The sequence below is a fragment of the Rhinopithecus bieti genome, unplaced genomic scaffold, assembly GCF_001698545.2.
Source record: "Rhinopithecus bieti isolate Rb0 unplaced genomic scaffold, ASM169854v2 scaffold_81282, whole genome shotgun sequence".
Lineage (NCBI taxonomy): Eukaryota > Metazoa > Chordata > Mammalia > Primates > Cercopithecidae > Rhinopithecus > Rhinopithecus bieti.
Window position 1 is genome coordinate 1,172,668 of NW_016830182.1, and position 23,091 is coordinate 1,195,758.

General features: G+C 54.1%; 1 protein-coding gene across 6 annotated transcripts in view; it reads left to right on the forward strand.

The window, feature by feature from the left end:
- Window positions 1–23,091, forward strand: part of ZMIZ1 (zinc finger MIZ-type containing 1) — a 242,727-nt gene that overhangs the window by 52,067 nt on the left and 167,569 nt on the right. For 5 of the 6 annotated variants that reach the window (XM_017865212.1, XM_017865205.1, XM_017865211.1 and 2 more), the window contains exon 3: window positions 18,269–18,363. The exons of the other annotated variant lie outside the window; for it this stretch is intronic. The gene's annotated coding sequence lies outside the window, so the exon portion shown is untranslated. The remainder of the gene's footprint in view (window positions 1–18,268; window positions 18,364–23,091) is intronic. 6 annotated transcript variants of the gene reach the window in all.

Below are 23,091 nucleotides of genomic sequence, written 5' to 3' on the forward strand. Positions count from 1 at the left end.
TTTCCTTTTCCTTTCCCTCCCTCCTTCCCAGAGAGCCCCTCCATGTTAGAGGGGATTCCCAAGGAGGCTTCTGGGATTATCTGGGCTTTATTTCTGACCTAGTATTTGCAGGCATACCTGCCATTTTCTTGCAAGTAGAAAGATAGGCTGTTTTCTGGGGTCTGCTTTCTAGCATGAACTAGTAACTTCCTCTCTACGACTCCTTTGTAAAGCATCTTTAGGATTGTCCTCTGGAAACTTGACCAGCAGAAAGCTCTGGGGTACCCAAGAGGCCTGGAGGAGTCCTAGGCTTTTGGAGAGGTAGCCACTGTTTGCATACCTATTGGGAGGCTCTGTGACCTGCCAAAGGGTCAGAGTGTGGGACCACAGCACAGGGAGCCAGGGTTCTGCCTGGCATAGGTGGTAGGTTCCCCTATGGAAGAAAATCGGAAAGGATCCTCAGGAGGTGACATTTAAGCTGGACCTTGGAAAGAGGAGAAATTTGCTAGGTTGATGTCGAAGGCCAAGGAAGACCCAGCAGAAGGCTCTGCTCCACCAGAGTCCCAGAAAAGTGAGAGTTTATTCATGGCCCTTCGCACCTGCACTTGCACCCAACAATACCCATCAGAGTTTCCTAGAAGCAGGGCTAGCTAATAATTTAGCTGTGGTCCAATGCTAAATGAAAATGCAGAGCCCTTTGTTCATGAATTATAAAGGATTTCAAGATGCTGACAGCAAAGTAGGGTCCTTCTAAGCTTGCAGCCCTATGTGACGGCCCATGAAGCCAACCCTGCTTGAGTAAGTGTAGCAATTGTGGGGTTTAGCGCCAAGAACTGAGTTCGAGTGCAGGCGCCACCAGTTACTTACCAGCCTGACGACCTTGGGCAAGTCCTCCTCATCTCCATAAACCTCATCTGCCAATGAGCGATGGTACCCTCCTGCCTGCAGAGGAGGGTCAGTGGTGCCAGCATCTAGCTTATCCCAAGCAGTCCAGGACAGAAGCTTTGGCCAGGGTGAAATGGCAACCCTTTCCGTCAGGCAGCGGTATTCAAGGCTCTCCTGACCCGCCCCATTTACCTTCCAGCGCTGCCCCTGCCTACCTTGGCGGCCTGGTTTTTTGTGCTTTTCCAAATCTACCAGGCTGGGCAGTGGAGGGTATGGGGAGTCTACTCTGTTTTATTTGCAGAGCTTTCTGTCTGGACTGCCCCTTGCCTACCCATCCATCTCTCCTTGGCAGACTCACTCCTGCAGGTTAGATGTCATGGAGACTTCTTTGACCCCCAGCTCCTTCCTTCCAGCCTTTGCTCTGTGATACCTTTAGTAGCTGCCATGACCTCTTGCACTATAGAGTTCTCTACAGTGTGCAAAGCCCTTTCACACCCATCACACCCTTGAGAACTCTTGAAAGGCCCTATTCCCATTTGCTAGATAGGAAAACAGAGGCTCAGAGGTACAACCACCCTAAGTTCCTAGGCTGAGGTCAGACCCACATTGGGCAGGGGTGTAGACAGTGGCAGCAGAGAGTGGTACCTAGGCTCCACCCTCGGCCGCCTCATCTTGCAGCATTTGAGAAGACTGGCTTTTCCTTTTTGGTAGAAAGCTCCAGCCCCTGGCCTAGGAGAGGTGTGTGGGTTGCTGAAGAGGGCCTGGTAGAGCACAGAGGTCCAGCCAGCTAGAGTAGACACGCACCCAGCCCTGCTTTTCCCCACAAGTGATGTAGCCCAGTTCACGTTGCTTGGTAGGCTAGAGCCAGGTGTACATGGCTCCAAAGTCTGGGGCAGAGGTGAGAAGGCCTTAGCTGGCCTGGGCTGCAACTGCGGGCAAAGCCTGGCCGGATGAGAGGGGTGTCACGTCAGGGGCATGACAAACTGTTCCATATGGCTGGCACTTCACGAAAGACACTCAGAACACTCTTGGTGGATGAGTGTGGAGGATGCTGGCGGATTGCGGCAGTAGACTGGGCTGAGGCATGGAGGTTTTCCAGTTCTGCTACCCCTTTCTTTGTGGCTTCTCATTAGTGACTTCGCCTCTCTGTGCCCCATTTACTCATCTATAAAATGGGGAGAATATCTCTCTAGTTGTGAGGGATTCAACGAAGTAAGCCATGGGCACTCTCACAGCCGTACCTGGAGCGTGGTTAGTGCTTTCTGGCATGTAGAGTGGAGGTGGCAGCAGCGGGAGTGAGTCGGGGGCGGACTCCAGGGCTGTGGCCACACAGGAGGGTTTCCCTCCACGGAGCTGCATGGTTGTGTGGTCTTTTAAGAAAACGTGAAGAGGGAGATCAGGGATTGGGGTTGGGCTGGATTTGGGTTTCACATGAGGCAATCCCAAACAGCTGTTGCTCAGAGCTCTGTGGGCAGCCACCTGGGGCGAAGGCTGCACTCTGCTCGCCAGCCCCTCCAACCCCTGGTGTGCGGCTTTAGGCTGCCAGCATGCACACCCTAAGTTGTCAGTCAGCAGACTTCCAGGGTTACATAGGCGGTTTGGGGCTGGCCGTGAAGACCTTGAATGCCAAGCCCAGCTCACAGCAGGCCTGGCCAGGGCCCAGCCCATGGCCACACGGAGCTGGGATTCCAGGGTCCGCATATGGCATGCCTGTCAATCTTCGGCGCCAGCTGAGAATGCACACCTCTCCTCCCACTGCGTGGAATCTGTGGCCTGCGGCCCGGGCCCTCCACCCCAGCCTCTGCAGCCTGCTATGACTCCACAACCCCCGCCCCAGCCTAGAGCTGGGAATCGTTTGCAGCTCATTGCTTATTCCTGCCCAAGGTAGGATGCCTCTCTGGGTCACCTGGGTGAGACTGCTGTCCTGTTGGACCCTCTGAGCAGGACTTGTGTTCAAGCCTCAGTCCCATCACAGAACTGCTATGTGACCTTGGACAAGTTGCTGCCCCTCTCTCTGAGAAGCCGTTTATTGGTCTGTAAAACCAGAGGATTGGGATGGGTCAGGGATTACAAACTGCAGTCTTCAAGGGTGTCAACAACCCATTGAAGTTGGTACTATCTTGTTGTACAAATGAGAAAACTCAAAGCACAGAGAGGTTAAGAAACTTAGCCAAGGTCACACAGGTTATAGTGGAGCTAGGACTCAGCCCAGTTTTATTTGACACCATAATATGTGTTTTCACTACCACAACAAACTGCCTGTCATAGGTACTTGCATGTTTGCTGGGTGATCCATTCTCTTCATCAGCCAGCTTGAGGTTGAACACTTCCTTGTGCTCCCGCACTGTGCTAGACTCTGGTATCCAACAGTGAATCTGCAGTTGAGCTGGGAGAACACAGCCCCAGGTACGGAGGTCTGAGTAGAGGTCACAGTCTCCAATGCGGGGTTGCTAGGTAGGTGCAGCTCTTTCCTCATGCTGTAGGAGGCAGCCAGAGAAGACTGCCTGGTGGAGGGGGAAGGGGAATGGGGTTCCTATAGAGTGGAAGAGTAGGGTCTTCCTGGGGTCTCGGCACAACTTGGTGGCATGGGTCAGGACAGTCCAGCTGGGGAGGAAGATTGATTCAGCCATAGCTGAGGCAGCCCCTGAGGGCCTTGAATGCTAGGCCACAGAGTGTGGCCATGAACTTGCAGGGAGTGGGGAGCCAAAAGAAGCTGTAGGGCAGTGGCAGCTCCTTTGTGAGAGCTAGGAGGGCTGGCCTCAGCCTGCAAGCTGGGGCAAGGGTGAGGTGTGGTCCAGTCTAAGACTCAGTTCACCCAGGAACTGTGGTAGCAGGAAGAGCAGGGTTGGAGGCTTGTCTACTGGCCGGACCTTCATGCTCCACCACGGCCTCTTCAGCAACCCAGGCACCTCTGCTGGGCCAGGCGCTGGGGCTTTCTACCAAGAGGGGAAAGCCAGTCTTCTCAAATGCTGCAAGATAAAGCGACCGACAGTGGAGCCAGGTGCCACAATCTGCACACCTCCCCCAACCCCATCTTCCGTAGGCCTGACCTCAGCTCAGAGCTTGGGGTGGACATTGCCCAGTGACATGGTGGGATCAGAGAGGCTCAGAGACCAACCCAGGGACACACAGCATCCCTTGTGGTGGGTACAGAAGCTAGAGCAGGTAGGCAGCATCCTTCCCAAGAGAAGTGGGTCTGGGTCTCCCTGTGGCTCTCCCAGAGTCCTGGGGATGCCTCATGGATGGTGTGCGCTCATTCTGGCAGGAGTGTGAGGTTGTAAAGAGTTTCCTGGGTGTTACTTACTGAGGGCGCTTCTCCCTACCACTGATGTTTGCTCCCCTGGCTCTTTTTGAGCTCTGGAGTTTGTCTCTCTCTGGTTCATGAGCGACACACCCAGGCCACACATTGGGGTGGAGGACAGCCTTGCCCGTGCCCTGTGTTTCTAGGTCCGAAGCCTCAGTGACCTTGCAGCAAGTAATAGACACTGGGTGGGGCCACAAGCATGGCACCTTTACTGGAACAAAAGCAAACCCACAGCCTCTCTCATGTTGGGAGGAATGGTCTTTAGAAATCATTTTGCTCACCCCACTCGTGGCACAGATGAGGAAACTGAGGCCCAGAGATAGGAGGGCATGCCCTAAGGTAGCCAACATGGCGCTCCAGGCTATCAGCTGAGTGCAGGGCCACCCTAAACTGTGTAGGCTACATGGGGGGTGCAGAGGCTGGCTGGGGCAGGGGCCAGCAGCAGCAGCAATAGGAGCCTTCTATCTGCAGAAAGGCAGGACCGACCCCGAGGGGCCAAGGAAGCTCTGGGGACCTGTGGAGAGCCACCAGAACTGGGACTGAGAGCTGCGTGGGAACCCGCAGATCTGGCTCCGTGGAGCCGCATTTGTGTTCTGCCTCCTGTTGTGAGAGGTTTGCCACCATGAGCGAGGGCTTACCCTGTCATCCATTTAGCCAGAGAGCCCCAGTGAGGCCGGGATTTGCAGGCCCAATGGTCAGGGCTAGGGGCAATGCCTGAGAGTCAGGGCCTAGTGTGAGGCTTACAAGGGGCAAGAGGGTGAGGAAGGAAAGTGGACTCGGGAAACCAGGGGCTGCCCTTTCCCTCATCAGCCTCCTCTCCCAAGGCTCAGCAGAGTGTCCAGCCGGCTCACCGTCTGGGAGGCCGCTGACCACAGGCAGCATGGCATTACCTAGGGCCAGGGTCTATGGACTCTGAAGGCCTCAGAGGTCAGGGAGAGCTTCCTGGAGGAGGTGAGTTGCCAGCTGAGCCCCAAAGAATGACCAGACTATGAGCCAACTGAAAGCATTCCACGCAAAGGGAACAGCTGGGCCAACACCCTGCAGCAGCCACACTGGGGCAGATAATGGGGGCTTTGTGGAGGCTGGGACTGCACAGCAGCGAAAGAAATGAGGCTGGAGATGCCCCCGGGGGGTTGGAGACAGCAGAAGGAGGAAGGTTATATTTTGCTTCTAACTTGTTAAATGCCTCTGAGTAGGTCACGGCCCCACTTTTGTGCCTCAGTTTCCCTTGCATCTCCTCTGAGCTTCAGGCACCTGGGGAGCCACAGCAGGGAAGTGCCTGAGTGGAAGAATCCGCTTCTGGAGGCTGTGAACTGGTGCCGGGGATCTGAGTTGAGGGAAGTATGGGTTTCCCCAGCACCTTGGGGGACAACTAGCCCAGAAGGCTGCTGCTGGACCCAAGGCTTCTGCCCGGTGGAGGAGAGCTGACCTAAGATTTCTGGGATTTGCCAGGCTGGACCAGCCTCGGAGGATGAGGGATTAGGTCCCTAGGGCAGCCCCCACTATGTACTAAGGATCTGGGTCCCAAGATAAAATGAGAGATGTGCCTCCTCTCTCTTTTCTGTGACCAACTCCCTCCTTCCTCCTTCTGCCTCCTTCCCTCCTGCTGGGGACAGGGAGGGGACAGTATTCCTTCTCAAAGCTGCAGCCGGCTGATACCCTGATGCAGAGGAAATGCCATGCCAGTGCCAGGCCTGCTGCCAGCACTCTGGGTGCCTGGGTCCCTCTCCAGGTGTGGCCCCTCCCCGTAGCCTTAGGCTCGGCCCGGTCTGTGTTTGCAGAGCTTCCACTGACCTGCAGCGGCCTCTGTCTCATGCCTCTCCTATCAGCAGAGCGCCAGCCATGGGCTTCTTGGACTCCAAGTTCCTGGGATTGCGCAAATCCCCCCAGCAGTTTGTACAGCGGCCAGCTCAGGCCCCGTCAGCTCAGGATGGCCCAGGTTCCTGCTCGGGAAGTCCATTCTTTTCTGGAATAATAAAGCAGCTGCCCCACAGCAGGGGGTGGCAAGCTTCTCTTATCCTCACAACCCCTGACTCATGTCACCCTCATAACATCAAGTGGGCGAAGGGGGGTGGTGGCGTTTTCCAGAGAGGGAACTAGAGCCAGAAAAGAGAAGGCATGAGACTTGACCAGGGTCACACGGCCCAGCCAGGACTCCAGTCAGGCCCCTGGTCAGGCTTTTTGGACTGAGCCAGTGTTTCCTGTTCAGGGCCATGAGGCAGGTGAGTTGGGAGCAGGCCCTTTGCAGGAGCTGCTGGGGGCCAGCAGGAGAGGCCACCAGTCTCTGTCTTCCCTCTTTGGCTCCAGCTGCTTTAATTGGCTGTGGCTGCCAGTGGTGCTGACATTTACCTGGTGGGAAGGAGGGCCTCCTCCCTCTTGAATTGAGATGCTAAAAATAACTGGGCCCAGCTTCCCAGGGCCCCTGCTCAGCCAGCGCCTGCCTGCACCCTCAGCGACTTTTTTCCTGGGTGCTGGAGGCTAATTGCTTTGCAAGCATGCAGTTCCTTGTTCTGAGAACTTCCTAGGGATTGGGGCAGGAGGCATTGCATGCTCAGCTTCCAAGTCTGAAGAGGGGTCTCTGCAAGACCTCCCTCCCCTCCAGGTAGCAGGGTGATGGGCTCCTGCCTCAGGTCTCCCTCCCCCTTTTCTCCCTGGGTGCAGTACCTGTCCAGGTTGACTACTCCACCCCTGGGTGCTTGGGTGCCTTCTTTGAGCTGCCAGAGTTTCCCCTGGGCTCTAAGAGAGGGGTCTCTGCCCCTCCTTGGAGTTTTCTAATACTCACCTCTCCCTGCACCATACCATAGCACATTTCCAAGCCTCTCTCTTCTCATCTCGGAAATGGGCATGAATCTGACCTTGCAGTGTTGTTGCAGAATGAATCGCAGTGGGCAAAACATGCCTGACCAAGAGCGGAGTGCCTGGGGCCAGGAGGAGGCGCGTGCACATCGTGAGGCGTTCCGTTCTCTTGCTGTGTAAATAGACCCTGGAACCCAAATAAATTAGATTGACTGGACCAGAAGGGGAAGGTCTTGAAGACCCAGGCTGAGGATTAGGGACTCAGTCTCCCTGAAAACAGGGGATGCTTGCCCATCCCCAGGGCACCTCCAGAGTGGCCTGCATGTTTGTTCATTTCTTGCCCTGGGTCAGTGTGACCAGAACCATTTTGACATTGGCCTACATTACCCGGGCTTTGGGGTCATTCCAGTGGAAAAAGAAGTGGTTTTCAGGGCTCTGTGCTTGGCAGGTGTGAGAGCCTGAGCATGCTTAACCCGTCCACAGCTCAATTTCCTCGTCTGAAAATGGGGATGATAATACTTCCTTCCCCGTTAAGTATTGTAAGGATTAGATTAGCAATATATGCACAGTATTTAGAAAGTCTGGTGCAGGGCAAGCACTTGGTATGTGTTAGCTGGTACTCATGGTAGTAAGAATAGCAGTTGGGAGTAGTAACAGTGGCCACCTGCCGTTTGTTTAATGATTTTTATCAGATGCTGTGCCGGATGCTAAGCACTTTACATATATTATTTAATGTCACTCTCCCCCACCTCCCAGCAACCATATACAAGGTACTGTTATAAGCTCTACGTTCCAGATGAGGAAACTGAGACGCAGAGAGTGGTTGAACTGAAAACCAGAGTTCAGCATCAGCCCCACTAGGGTGGCCGTCCAGATTGCCTGGGACCATCCTGGTTCTAGCATGGAAAGTTCTGTGTCCCAGAAACCTGTCACATGTGGGCAAAACAGGATGGTTGACCACCCAAGGCCTGCCTGAGTCCACTGGCCCCACTCCAAAGCCCACAGGATCCTCTCCTTGGCTTAGAGGCTTGCTGGTGCAGTTGCTTGGCCCCTTTCCACAACTCATAGACCCCTCCCCCAGCCAGATTGTGCCTGCCCATCCCCCAAGGCCTGGCTCCAGTCTCCTCTCCGGCTTCCTCTCTTCCCTCCCCTCTGCCAGCAGGAGGGGCATGACTCATGCCTGGTGGGCTCTTTGCTCTAGGCTGTGACTGCAGTTGTCTGGTGGACTCTGAGCTGCCCCTCACCAGGCTTCAGTCTCTCCATTTGCACTGAGGGCTTTGGTGGCTTTGCTGCCAGCTTTCCAGAGATGTTCAGGAAACCTCTTCCTTGAAAGAGGGAGGGCAGAGCGAGCCCCTGCCCCCAGCCCTGGCCTGGGCAGTTGGGAGGGATTGCACTGGCCCTTCCGGTGCATTGATGGAGTGCACTGCTGACAAAAGAGAAAGGTCAGCAGGGGGACAGAGCAGAGTTGGTGGTGGCCTGCTGGCCTGCAGTACCCTCCCCCAAGTCAGGGCTTCCTGGGGGAGGGGTGCAGTGCTCCCTGGGCTCTGGGTCAATTCATATTGATGCAGGCAGCTGCTGGCTCAGCAAAGCTGGGCCTCCAAGCCCCCAGAGGGCTGCGGGGAGAAGTCTGGGTCATCCTTGACACCTCACTTTCCCTGACCCCCACCTCCAACAGTCGACTAGGCCCCCTTAGCCGTCTCTGGATCTGTGACCCTCTCACCATCCCAGCCCTGCTGGGGACCATCTTCCTGCTTCTGAATCCCTGAGCCCTTCCCAGCTGTCTCTGGCTTCCCCCATCACCATGCATAAAGTCAGAATTTTGAGGCTGACATTAAGGCCCTTCCTGAGCTCAGAAAGTCTGCCCAGAGCTACCCAGGCCTTCTCTGATATCAGCCTGCTTGTGCCCTCCACCCTCCGACCCCAAGGTCATGTGAAGGGTTTGGGGACACCCTGAGTGCCAGGCCGAGCGCTGTCCAGTCAACACTCCAACCCTACCCAGTATGCAGGGCTGAGCCTGCAGCAGAGCTGCAGCCAGGTGCCAAATGGATGCAGTGCCCCCTCCGTGCCCTTCTCAGGCTCCCCCTTGAGCTGCCGCCATGCAGTTGCCCAGTGGATCTCATGCCCCAGCTCCCAGAGGGCAGGAGTAATCTGTCTCCCCAGCACATCAGCCAAGGTCCGGTGATGGCAGGAAAGCGCCATGGTTGGTACATAGGCGCTGGGGTCATAATATGAGGGTCCGATTCCGGCTCTGTCACTGACTAACCTTGTGACCTTGGGCAGTCCCTTAACCTCTCGGTGCTTCAATGACATCATTTGTGAAATGTGGGTATTAATGTTCCCTCCTTCACAGGATAGTGGGATTCAATGAAGTGACACTTATAAAGTGTTCGCAGGGTCCCAGAACATTTTAAGGGTCAATAAAGTGAGCTCCCATCAGTCATCATCAGGCAGGTACTGTATCTATGAAATGAGCACTGTCTTCCAAATGGGGCCCTCTTAGTTCTTTGAAGGGTCCATGCATTTTTGCCCGGACTGTTCTCTCTTTGTCTTCTCCTGCCCTGGCATCCCACCATACCCCCGCCTGACATCTCCTGAGACCTCAGGAAGCCAGCCTGCCCTAGCCTCGCATTCTGGCCTAATCCACCCCATCGCCATGGAATGCCTTCAGGCTATGGCTGGGAATTCTTCCTGTATCCCCTACAGCCCTGCACAGGTGCTTGGACCACAGTGGATGCCTAATAAGAATTTGTTGGGTTGAACCGATATTCACCAAGCAAAGTCACCTCCAAGAACAATGCAGCAATGACCAGCCAGGCCTCTGGGCCCATCCACAGCCCACTGAGGACATTTCTGAGACCAGTCCTGAGCTGCTTTGTGCAGGGGAACAGCATGTGCCCACTCTGGCTTCCTCAGTGGCGGGGGCTTGGGGACAGGTGGGGGTGGCACTGGGGCTCAGCAGCCACACTGGAAGGTTTCTCAGGGGGTTCATCTCCCTGTTCTCTGAGCTGTCTTGCCTGTTTTGTTTGCCTCGGTCCCTTCCCCACCCCCACAGTTCTCTGTTAAATTGTGTTATTATATTTAAACAAATCAATTCCATTGCAGAGTTTTTCCTGTCCTAATGATGAGTTTGCAGCACAAATGCCATTGATTTCTCACAGCCCTGAAAACCAGTTGATGAATAGCACCAGGCTTGTCTTTGGAGAGGCACTTAGAGCAGCTCTGCATGGCCCCCTCTGCTTCTCCCCTGTGCTGTCCCCCTCATTCAGGACCCCACCCCACCCCACACTCCACTGCCCCCTGAGTTGGGGCTGAAGTCATGTGATAAAGGGAGATCCTCCGTGCCGGCCAGGGCGGGAATGTCATCGCAAGGGCCCGGCCCTATTCTGGTGGAACAATCATAGTGGAGATTTGTATTGATTTTGGCCAAAGGCAGGAGCACAACTTACAGAGCAGAGAAGTGGTGCGGTGTGATCTTTGTCTTCCCTTACAAGTTCAGAGCGCGTTCCTGAGAGTGATGGCAGATAGCAGCTCAGACACCATTTCTAGACCTTGCTGGGGCTGCTGAAAGACCTTTGAGCACTGCTGTTTTAAAGGGAGGCTCCGGAGGTTTGAGAGCTGTCTGTACTGGGGAGTGCAAAACTTCCCTTTGTGAAATCCTTCAGAACCTGCAGTGTTCAAAGTCACGGTTAAACCACTACCCAGGGCTTTGACTTTCAGATCACTGCCACGTGCATGGGCTTCTCTGAGCTTTCTTATGACCCCGGGGTTTGGGTGGGCAGGTAATTTTGTTCCCATTTAGAGGCCGGCAGACTGAGTCAGGGTAGTCACTGGAGAGAGGGAAGGGCTGCTTGTCCACTCCAAGTCCCGAATGCAGCAGCGGCTCCCATGTCTCCTCCTGCAAGAGTAATACATGGCAGGGAAACTACTCTGATCACCAGCCTTTTTGACCTGCTTTCTGTCTGTCTGAGCCCAGGTCCTCGTGCAGGTGTCTCCACTCAGCTGCTGCCTGCAGCATACCACATAAGCCTGTGTGTTAGGCTGGAGTGAGGCAGGAGGGAGCAGCAAGGACTGTGGCATTCTGGAGAGTGCCTGCCCCACCTAAATTCCTAAAAGTTTGGACAACCCATGCCCGTAAAAGTATATACATGGGATGGGACTGGGGACCAAATCTGCTGCCTCTCCCCTATTCTAATTCAAGCCTTTGTTTTGGAGACTAGAATGTGTGGTCCAGAATTGGAAATGGCTCTTCAAGGTCACAGCACAAAGCAGTGGTGAGCTGGGGTTTGGGTCTGGAAGAAGGCGATGAGGCCCCACAGACAGTGCTCTCTCCCCTCCCTCAGGCTTGGCGAGGCAGTGGGGTGGGGGCAGAGGCAGGGCCAGGGACTATGTTCTAGGGAAGACAGACCCCTCACCTCGGACACCCAGGGGTGGCTCAGCAGGCCCCACTTCCCTTTTTTCTCCCTTCCTCCTTCCCTCCCACGCAGACAGACCTCCTGTCCCTGTAATCAGGTTAGCCTCCTGCTCCGATGAGCTGGACCAGCTGCCTCTTAATGGCCTGTCGACCTGGCCCCCTCGCTGGCTCTGGCGTGGGGGAAGGGAAGCTAAGACAAGAACTGTTGGTGGAAAGAGGCCGTCCACTTCCTTGATTCAGACCTTTCCACAGCTTCTAGGATAACGTCCAAGCCCTTAGAATGGCATCCAAGACCCTGCTTGCTTCTCCAGCGCCCACCTCCGGAACACTCTTTTCCTGCAGTCACATGATGCTGTTTCCTGCCTCCCTGCCTTTTCACATGCATGTCCTTTGGCTACTTCCCACCTTCTCAGAAAACTCCTGTGCATCCTTCAAAACCCAATTTGTGCCTCTTCCTGGGGACTGCTTCCTCTGAGCTCCTGCCTGTGTACTCTCACAGCATTGGGTGCTCTGCTGGTCTGGAAATTATTCCCACTGTGTTGGCCTCCATTATTCCTGGATCTGGTTTCTCCCGAGTTCAGGGAGGAAAGGAAGAATATTCCCTTCCCTCTGCACCTCGGGGTACAGCACAGGGAAGTGCTCAGTGAAAGTATAGGGCCAGCAAAGAAGAAGAGAAGTAGGGACCAGGGAAGAGAAAGAGACAAGAGTATAAAAACAGCTGCTCCCAGCCCCTCACGCCGCCCTAGCCTGCTTCCTGCCAGGGAGGCCATTCCCAGCAACGCATGCCTGGCCTGAAATAGACACATGGGGGCCTTGGTAGTGCATTTTCATAGCTCAACACTAAGCAACCTCCTCCCCATATTCCTTGGGCACTGAAGCTCCCTCTCTTCCCAGGGCCTTGCCTCTGCAGCCAAGACCCCTCCTCCAGCAGTGCCCAGACCTCGCCCCTCTGTTCCTGTTAACTTTGTTTTATAAATAAATCATATAAATAGGCTCCTCTGATTCCTCGGAGCATGCAGTGTTTAAGGACTGGGGCACTGCCGCAGGCATAATTGTACTACCGAATCCATCAGCTGCCTAATTACCATTCATTTTGCATTTATTTCTGCTAATTAAAAAGAGAGAAACTCCTAACAACTTTTACGTAAATACTATATTTGTTCTATGTAAAGATGGGATGCTAATTTGCTGGTGATTAGCTGATTATCGGATTTTATAGCTGTCACACAGGATGGCTCTGTCTCCCATTTGCACCCCAGACACCACTTGAGGCCCCTGATCAGATATGGGAGGAAGGAGTCAAGGGAGGCCCACCTGGGGGGTTCAAGGGCCTATATGAAGCCCAGGGTCACCAGGAGCACCATACGCCACTGGGGCTTGGGGCAGGGTCGGTGGAAGGTGCTGCAGTCTGATTGGTGGAGCTGGGAGGAACCTCTGGCTCACTCACTGTTTCTGTATAGATGGAGAAACTGAGACCCAGAGAGGCCTAGCACCTCCCAGCAAAACAGTGACCAGGGACAGAGTCAGACTGCTATTCTAGACTGGACTCCAGTGCCCATCCCACTGTAGTATACTATTGTCAGGAGGCATTTGCAGGGAGGTGGCTACATCTGCTGCTGAAGAACTATGAGGACCGAACTCCAACCCATGCGGATGAAACGGGCACTTAGCCCATGGCCCAAACTGAACCCTCTGTGTACCCTTCTGAAAACCTCCACCTCCTTCTACTTCCCTGGGAAGCCCTGGGCTTGCTCCATGGCACCCTGACCACACTTAGCAAGGCTTTCTCCCAGCCTGGATCGAGACTTCCCCGGGACTGGCCTTGCCCTCTGTGGGCTATCCGGACACATGTGAATTTCAAATTTTAACATTATGTGTGTATGTTCACGTAACTAAGGAAAAAAATATAATTAGTACATCAAACCCATGATTTCACAGATCATAATGTTTTTGATGAGGCTAAGTAAAAAAAAAAAGTAATTGGTTTAAAGTTATTCAAATAGTTAAATACTGTTTTGTTTGTTTGTTTGTTTTTGTTTTTGAGATAGAGTTTCGCTTTTGTTGCCCAGGCTGGTGCTATCTTGGCTCACTGCAACCTCCACCTCCCAGGTTCAAGTGATTCTCCTGTCTCAGCCTCCTGAGTAGGTGGTGTGACAGGCATGCACCACCACACCCAGCTAATTTTGTATTTTTGATAGAGAAGTGGTTTCACCATGTTGGTCAGGCTGGTCTCCAACTCCTGACCTCAGGTGATCTGCCCGCCTTGGCCTCCCAAAGTGCTAGGATTACAGGCATGAGCCACTGCACCTGGTCAATACATTTTTAAGTACATAAAGAATTAAGATGGAACATGGACATGGCTTACAGTACCTAATAACTGAAGGTGGGTTATTTGATAACTTGAGGAGGGTCTGAGAAGACCAGGTCAGAAGGCCAGGCAGTTGAGGTCAGGGTCAACAGTGACCTGGGGCAGGGTGGGCCAGGTCTGCAGCCACCACTGCCCCATGCCATGACTGGGCAGAAGATGCCCTAATATTGTGCCCTTCTCTTCCCAGCCCTGCAGTTGGTCAGAAGTAGCCCACAAGAGAGCAGTCGTTTGTCCCCTCAGAGGTAGTTTCACTGGGACTCTGTTGGGGGAGGCCAGGAGGTTGGACACTACCCCATTTCCCACCAAGCCACCAGTTGCGAGTGTGTCATTTCACGTGGGCATGCGGTGCACCTGTTTTCCCTGGCATTGTGAGGTAAGACACTGACTGGCCCCTGCTCTCTTTCTTCCTGGCCAATCTGAAAATGCCCAGTTCCCGAGTTAAAGGGATAACAGCTTTGACAAGACCAGGTGTTGTCTGGGTGGCCAGAGAGCTAAGGGTCAGGGTCAGTGTGGCCCATTGGAGATCCCCAAGGCTTTGGGGTCCAAGGACCAGGGTTCCAGGCCTGGCTGCTGCTTCCCGGAGCTTCAGTCTCCTCCTCTGTAAGATGGAGACAGTTGTGCTGAAAGGGTTCTGAGAGTCCTGTGCAAAGTGTCCCTCAGAGGAAGACTCAGTATAGCCGGCAGTGAGCCCAGTTCCAGGGGCCCCCTCGGCCGCCACTGTGTCTGTGCCGCCAGAGATCTCCCGCTCATCAGCCCTTTATCACCCTGTACACAATCAGGGGAAGCCTGGAAGGCCACTGGGGCTGAGGGCAGATGGAAAACAAAGAGAGAAGACAAAGGCACTGCTCCTAGGGGCCAAAAGGCACCTGCCTCCTCCCCCAGGCCTGGCCTTGGCCACCCCAGCCCTCCAGGACCTGCCCCGCCCCTCCAGAAGCATAGTCTCAGAACTCATATAGGGTCACCACTCTCAGGGGACCCTCAGGAAGTCACTCGTTTCCAGGCCACCTTTTCTTATCCGTAAAATGAGAGAATTGGACAACAGGCCATGTGACCTTTGGCAAACCTTCCCCCTCTCCCCACCCTCCAGGGTCTCCTTGGGGCAGGCCCAGCCCTTCTCTAGGCTTCCCCAGCCTGTCCCAGGAAGTCAAGACGGTGCCCACTTCTGCCTGTGGGGAGGACCCCAGCTCTGCCTTGAGCAGAGTGAGGTAAGCAGGAGGCTTCTGTTTCCTGCCTAGATGTTGGGACGTGCTGAGTGCTCAGTGCGTCTGTGTAGAATGAATGAATGATTTCATCAGAAGGAGGCCTACTCAGTGTCAGCCCTAGGTTGCTGCTGCTGTTGAAGCCTCTCGGGGAAGGAGACCCTTCTGGCCTCTTGAGGGAGGTGGAGAGAAGTGGTGAAGGGTGGGCAATGGCATCCGTGCCAGGCTGTCTGGCTTCACATCTTGGTTGTGTGACCTTGGACTAGTTTCTTAACCTCTCTGTTTCCTCATCTGTTAAAAATGGGTACAATACCTACCTCATAGGTTGTGGTAAGATTAAATGGATTAATTTACATAAAGTGCTTAGAACAGTACAGCTAAAGGTTAAATATCACTATCCATTTCATCACTCTTACTATGGTTAAAGGGAAGCTTACAGGGAAGCACATGAAGATGAGGCGTCCTGGCCTCTCCTGTGCACAGCCTTGGTGAAGCCTGGGAATTGCTGGGAGCTATAGAGTGTTCTAGGTGGGAGGGGCAGCAGTTTGCAAACAGGAACGTTTCTATATAAGTATTTCTGGTAAACTGTTAAAACAGGGGCCTCATGAGAAAGGGACATGAATTCCTAAGATTCTAGAAATTTGTTGTGATTTCTTTTCTGATTCTAAATATATATTTGTAATTTTGAATCATTTTTAAAACAGGGCCTCCAAAATTGTATAAGCCTCAGGCCCTGCAGCCTGAGCCATTCCTGATTGTTTCTGTTACTATGATTGTATTTCTGTGGCTCAGCCCTGTGCTGCCCACCTCAGTGGCCCTCGCAGGATTGCCCAGCTTTGGGGTCCCAGGGACCTGTCTTCTCACCCTGTGGACAGCGGTGTTATGTGCAGGCCGGCCTCTGAGCTGTGCTCTACACTTCACACCCCAGATGGAGGGATCCCTGAGGGGGCAGACAAAGGAAAATGGATCCCTCACGGAAGGTCTCTGAAGGAGTCTTCCCTGCATATGCAGGACACAGAGCCCTGTGCCCAGAGACTTGGTGACCAGCCCTGCTGCCCCCACTCACCACGGACCAGGTGTGGCAGGCCAAGCCCCTCTCCCTTCCCACTCCCCCTCGGTGTGTGCCCTGGTGGGCAGGCAGTGGCGGGTGGGGTCGTGGGAAGCGGGCTGGTGAGTTGGAACTGTCACCCCTATAGCGGTCGTTGAGTGACTGGCTGTGCGCCAAGCTTCAGGTTCCTGCCGGGTGCAGACCCAGAATGGTCCCAGCCCTCTGGGAGCTCTCCCGGTAACTGGGACCACAAGATTTGCACCTGGAAGGGCAAGGGGTGAGCAGTGGAAGGCTGTACTAGACCCATCTCTCTCTAAGAGGAGGCCGGAGAGCCCAGAGGTCATGAGGGCTGGACCCTGAGGACCTCCGAGAGGAGGGGCCCTTGGCTGGGGGCGCTCCCAGGGTGGGCATTGTGGGCCCTGGTGCCTCTGCTGGCAGCAGGGCCTCTCAGCCCAGGCTCTGACAGGGACATTTATAACTCACAGCTGTGCGGTCCTGGACCCAACTGACTGTGGTAAACCGATCTGGCTTCAGGAAGTCCCGTCCCGAGGCCACTCCCCATCCCGACCCCCACACTCTCCTTCACCTCCTGACACCCACATCCTGTTCTCAGCGGGAGGGGCAGGCAGCGGGCACCAGGCCAGGGGCCCAGCCAGGGTCTCCAACCTGTGGACAGAGTGGGAGAGGACAGAGAGCAGCAGTGAGGCCCCAGTGCTGCTGGGTGCCCACTATTGCCAGCCTCCTCTCAAAGCACACACAAGGAGGCAGAGGCCCAGAGGCAGTGCAAGGCCCCCAGGAGCCCACAGGGTCAGAGCGCCAAGAGCACAGGTTGTAGGGCTCAGGGACATGTTCTGCGCTTCCAGATCTACCTATACCTAGAGAGGAGATTCGCCTTCTGGCCCCTGTGGACGACCCACCCAGCCAAAAGGAGCCTGATGGGAGGGGCAGAGTGAACTAGAGGCCAAAGAGAATGCTGGGAAAGACACCATTTTGGGCCGTGGGCCTTGGCCTGGTCCTCCTTTGGGACACCTCGTCCCCAAGATGCCTCGTGCTCATCCACCTAGATCCTCTCAGCCTAGTTCCAGTGTGGGGCCAAAAATGGTCTCGCCCAGTGCTAGAAAGAGAGACAGTACTAAAGGCTGTAGCACACCATAGCTCTGACCCCTTACATTCCTTGGCCTGATACGCTGACCAGTTCTTGGGCTCCACCAGCCAGCCCGCCCCTCCTCCATGCCTCTCCCTCTCCTTCTGCACAACATAAGGGTTGATAGACAGTAGAGAGTTTGCCAAAGTTTGGCCCATGTAACTCTGGTAATCTACAGCAAGATTCTAGAATTAGATATTACCCAAAGGGACATATATTTTTGTTTTCCTAGTTACAATTTATTAAAGTGTATCAGATATATATAACTAGCCTATCAAATCAATTATTTCAAGGGCGTGATTGCTTTGGACAAGGCCAGATTTATTGGAGCTTAAAAAAAAGTGAGTAGAAGGTGAACATTAAATTAAGTCATCACGCAGGTAGAACTCAGCTCAGACCAAGAATCCTAAAGAGCGTGAAGGAAGAGCTGAAGTTGGGGGAGCACAATCTAAGTCATCACCAGGGCTCTTTCCTGCTTTAAACTCTGCATCTGGGCCCCCTCTCCCAGTGATAAGCAAAACAGGCAGCCCTGAACCTCGTAGGAGGGGTGAGGGAGTGAGCTGGTTTTCCCGAGGAGGTGCGTACACACATAAAATGGCTCCAAGTGTTGGTCAGGGATCTGGTGAGCAATTCATAATGAGGAAAGAATTCAGGCAGGGGTCACAGAGTGGCTTTGGAAGTGGCTGCCGGCCGGCCGTGTGAGATAATTCCCCGAAGCCAGGCACGGCGCAGAGAGGAGGCCACGGTAAGGGCTTTGTACACCCGGCTAAAAATACCCCCGACAGCTTCTCCCTGTCACCCTGCCTGGGGGCTGCACAGGAAAGTGATGCTGTTCTGCTTTTCTTGCTAAGAAGAGAAAGACAGCACAAAGTCCCCAGTCCCGGAAGAAACAAAACTTATATTTATATATTTTTCAAAATCCCACTAGGAGGAATTGGCTTGCTGGTTGGAGTGCGGCTGGGTGGAGAAGACACAGCCAACTCTGATAAATCAGGCATCCCGGGGTGTGCTTAAGTGACCCAAGAGGCCACTGAGATTAGCTCGGCGGCAGGGACAGAGGTGGGAGGGGAGTGGACGGCTGTCTGCACACCGGCCTGCTCTCATACACGTCCCATCTCTCCCCTATGTACCCAGGAGGAAGAGGAGGAGGCCCATTGGTGTCGGACCAATGCTGCAAGGGGTGTGAGGAGAGGAGCTGCTGTTTTCACTGAGCTGCCATACCCCAAAAGGTAACACCAGCCCCCGATGCCCAGACCATACCATCACCTAAGCCTGGCCAGGGGCAAGCTCTAGCAACCTGGAAGTGCTGTGGCTGGACCAGAGCTGAGGGTTTTCAGCTGCTTCTCCCTGCCTTTCCTGGGCCTGGCTGCAGGGCCTCTCTATAACTCCTTGTGTGGTGCTCATACTGCCAGAAAAGGCTTCTGGGTGTCAGTTTGTCTGTCTCCAAAATGGGGCACCGGGCTCAGGTCCTACACTTACCTCAGTTCTCAAGGAGTCTGTGAGTCAGTTATGTCTGATTTGGTTGAGCCATCTTAGCAGCCTGGCTCAGTTGGAACTCTAGGACTGTAGCCAGGGGTCCCAGCCCTTGTGGATGTGGGATTCTAAGGCTATGAGGTCCACAGTGCCATGTGGGGCTTGAGAAGAGAGGATTTTCCAGAGCAGACCTGGCTGGAGATGTGCTCCGCTGGGGATGTGGCTGTGGTCTCCTTTGTGGCAGCATTCAAAATTCCGAAGTTCTCCCTGTCAGCTCTGGGCAAGAATTATTATCTGCATTTTCAGACCACGAGAACAAAGCACAGGGAAGTTAATGGTGCCTGCCAGGGATCACACAGTGAGCTCTGGCCGCACCACAGCAACTTGGCTTCATCCTATTTGCCATTCCAGCTTCTGTGCTTTTACTTTGACCATACTGTACTCATCCTCTCAAGAGAAGTTCTGCTTTTGAGGCCAAGCAACCACTAGTCTGTATTGTGTGCCTGTGAGTCCCATCCCTCCATCCACTCGTCATCCATCCACTTACCTCTCTATCTCTCCATCCATCCCTCTTTCTTTTTGTCCATCCACACTCATCCACCCATTAATCTCTCCACCACCCATCCATCCTTCCATCCACCTACTTACCCACCCATGTCCCCCATCCACTCAGCTGTTCATCCACCCATCTATTTACTCTTTGATTCACTCATCAAATATTCATGGACTCTCACACCAGGCCAGGCCTGCATTAGGGGTTGGGGTTTTTGTTTTTGTTTTTGTTTTTTTAGGCAGGGTCTCATTCTGTCACCCAGGTTGGAGTGCAGCGACACGAACATGATTCACTGCAGCCTCGACCTTCCAGGCTCAAGCAATTCTCCCACCTTAGCCTCCGATGTAGCTGGGACCACAGGCATGTACCGCCATACCCAGCTGATTTTTAAGTTTTTGTGGAAACAGGGTCTCACTTTGTTGCCCAGGGGTGGGTTTTGAAGATGGAGCCAATCTAGCCCTGCCCTGAGAGGGTGTGGTGTGCAGTGGAGTCCGACTCAGATCCCAGAGCCAGACTGAGTTCCATAAGGCAGTGCTCAAAGCCTGTGTGGTGACCATGACTACACAGGGGAGGAGGGTGGGAGGACATGGCTGATTCTGCAGGCAGACATTCGGGGAGGAGGAGGCGGCATTGCTCATGCATTCATTCCCCAGGTGTTTACCGAGAAAGTCTGTCAGGAACTCTTTAAGTTTCGGAGCTATAGCAGGAAATAAAGCAGACAAAACTCCCTGCCCTTGTGGCACTTGTACTCTCATGAGGAGGCACGGACAATAAATACCTAAAAAGTGAATGGATCAGGTGATGCTAAGTTTGAAGAAGACAAATTTGGCCAGGTAGGAGCACAGAGTCTACAGTGTAAAGTATTCTTTCACAAGGCAAGGAAAGCTTCTTTTTTTTTTTTTTTTTTTTTTGACAGGCTCTCACTCTGTCACTGTAACCTCGACCTCCCAAGCTGAAGTGATTCTCCCACCTGAGCCTCCTGAGTAGCTGGGACTACAGGCACACAGCACCATGCCTGGCTAATTTGTGTACTTTTAGTAGAGATGGGGTTTCGCCATGTTGCCCAGACTGGTCTCGAACTCCTGGACTTAAGTGATCCACCTGCCTCAGCCTCCCAAAGTTCTGGGATTACAGGTGTGAACCACTCCGCCTGGCCCAAGAAAGGTTTCTGTTAAGTTGGCCATTTAACAGATACCTGAATGCAGCCAGGGAGTCTGCAGGGGTGTACCTGACCTGCTCAAAGAAATACAAGTAATCCAGTGTGGCCGGGAGGATGTCAGGATAGGAGGTGAAGTCAGAGAGATCATGGAGGACCCACTTGTGTAGGCGGACAAGCGTGGAACAGAGAGATAGGTGGGAAACTGTTGCCCACATCCAGGTAGAATTGATGGGAACGGGGACAAAGGGGTAGTGGAGGAAGAGGTGGGAAGCCATTGAAGGCTGAAGACAGGCTCGCTAGTGGATTAGAGGTGGAGGATTTAAAAAGATGGACACAGTCAAGGAAGGCCCTTGGGTTTGGGACAGGAGCCAGTGGTAGAAGGGAGGTGGTTATTTGCTCAGCCAGGGGCAGTGGCCGGGGAGGGCTGCGTGAAGCTGAGGAGTTCTGTTTCAGACGCATTGAATTTGAGATGCCTTTGAGACGTTCAAGTGGAAAGATTGAGTGGGCAGCTGGATATATGAGTCTGAAAGGCAGAGAGAGGTCCCGGACTAGAGATATAAATTTGGGAGTTGTCGTGGATTAATGGTGTTGCAAGTCGTGAGGCAGATGAGATCACTTGAGAGGTGTGTGGCGCTTGAGAGGGTCAGGAGCCTGAGTGTGAGTCACGGGGCACCCAGCCCTTTGGGGAGCGAGGGTGGGGAAGGGGTCTGCAGAGGAGCTGGAGAAGTTGCAGCCAGGGAGGGGAACCGAAAGCAGGCTCTGAGTAGACAAGCAAGACTCTGCTGGGCAGTGTGTGGAAAGGACTTTGTATGCTGCAGTGGGAACAGCCTACACAAAGGCTCAGAGGCCTCAGTAAACCAGCCATATTTGGAGAGGGCTGATGGAGAGGGAGGAGAGACCACACCGCCTTACTGCCCACACTTGGCCACACAGGAGCTAGGGACTGTGGGCAAGCGCATGCCCAGGCCCTCCCTGTCGCCCTGGCCGGCACTCCCTGACCCCGGCTGAGCGTCTTGCCCTGATGTCTGTCCACTTTCGCACTTTCTTCAGCTAGCACTACGGACCTCCTTCCTGCTTTCTGGAGCTCCTCCCCCTTGTCCAAAAACACAGGGCTCCAGGTGGCAGCTTACGTGCTGCCCATGGGGGAGAGGCACCCAGCAGCTCCCTATTGAGCATTGTGTGAATCTTTTATCCTAAAAGACGTGAACCTTCCCAGGCCACGAGTGTGTGTCGGAGCGCCTGCTCCCAGTTAGGGCAGGGAGCTCTCTGCCTTTGGTGGGCAATCATGTACATGCGTGTCAGTGTTGTATCACTTCATTCTTTCTCCATCTCTGTCTCTCTCTTTCTCAGCCTCTACTGCAAACATCAGCAGTGCCCCCTCTAGGCCAGGCCCTGGGCTGGGTAGGATCCTGAGGAACAGGTGTGCTCCCGAACTTCCAGGAGCTCCCCACCACTCCATCTCTCCCTTGGCCCCTGAATGTACCTTTTTGGTGCTCAGAAACCTGAGCCTGACTTAGAATTTCAGCTTGGGGCGCTGCAGCTGCCCTGTACTGCAGTTCACAAGAGAGGGCACCCTGAGACCCTGGAAACAGACCCAGGAGTGTCTGAGCTATCCCTCTGCTCTGGCTGAGGTTTGATCCTAGGCCCAGTCACCCCTCCCTCCACAACAGAGTTGTGGGTCTTGTCAGGTGCTCTCCCCTTTCAGCATACAGCTCTAGTCCCATCTTCTCCAGGAAGCCTCCCTTGACCACTCTGAGGTCAACCAGCGTTTTCTAAGTACCTGTGTTGTGCCAAAAGAAGGGCTCGAGTCAGGGTGTGCAGAGATGACAGTGGAGGGTTTCTACACTGAGAACTGGCAGTCCAGATGGGGTGGTGGGGGGACAGGTAAAGAACCCACACCTTCCAGCATAACAGTGAGCACTGCAGGTGCCCAGCAGAGAGAACGGCCTTGGCTTGGTCAGGAACGGCTGCATACAGTATAGTTGCCCTGAACAAGGCCAGAGGCCGGGTAGGTGTGCAAGGTGCGATGGGGGCTGGGGGGTGGGGGTGGAGAGAAGAGTGTGTCCAGGCGAAGGAGCCGCAGGAGCATAGTCCAGCACGTCTGCAGAGTGAGTGCGGTCTGACATGACTGGGACGTGAGAGGAGGCTCAGGAGACTTTTCCAGGCTGAGAATTGAATGGAGCCAGGCAGGGACTTGTGGACCTCCTCTCCCTTGGGAAAGAGTCAGGGGCAGATGTCCCTCCAGCTCTGCATCGGGGACTAGGACAGCAGCAGCAGCTGCTCTGATGATGCATGGCTTCGTGGTAGGGCCATGGCAGGAGGCTTGGGGTAATCTCATTAGTGTGCCCGGTGGAGGGGACGAGTAATCCCATGCCTTTAGACTCACTTTTTCTTAAGCCGGTCCCTACCCATTCTCTCCCTAAATCCTTGTACTGCTTTGGTGACATCAGGTAGGACTGGACTGGACTTACCTCCATTGAACTGATGGGTAAAACAGGGTTAGAGAGGAAGATTCTTTCATGATGCCATAGCTCACAAGGGACAGGAACGGCGTCCATCTGACTCCAGAACCCATGCTCTTATAACCCTCTACCATCTCCCAGACTGTCTTAGATTATCCAAGCTTATAGACTGCCTCTCCACTGTCCTCATTTTGCAGATGAGGAAACTGAGGCCCAGGGAAGGTAAGACACTTGCCTAGGGCCACGTAGCAAGTTAAGGACAGAACTGGCACCAGAAGCTCACCTGGCCTATTTGTGTCCCCACCCCACC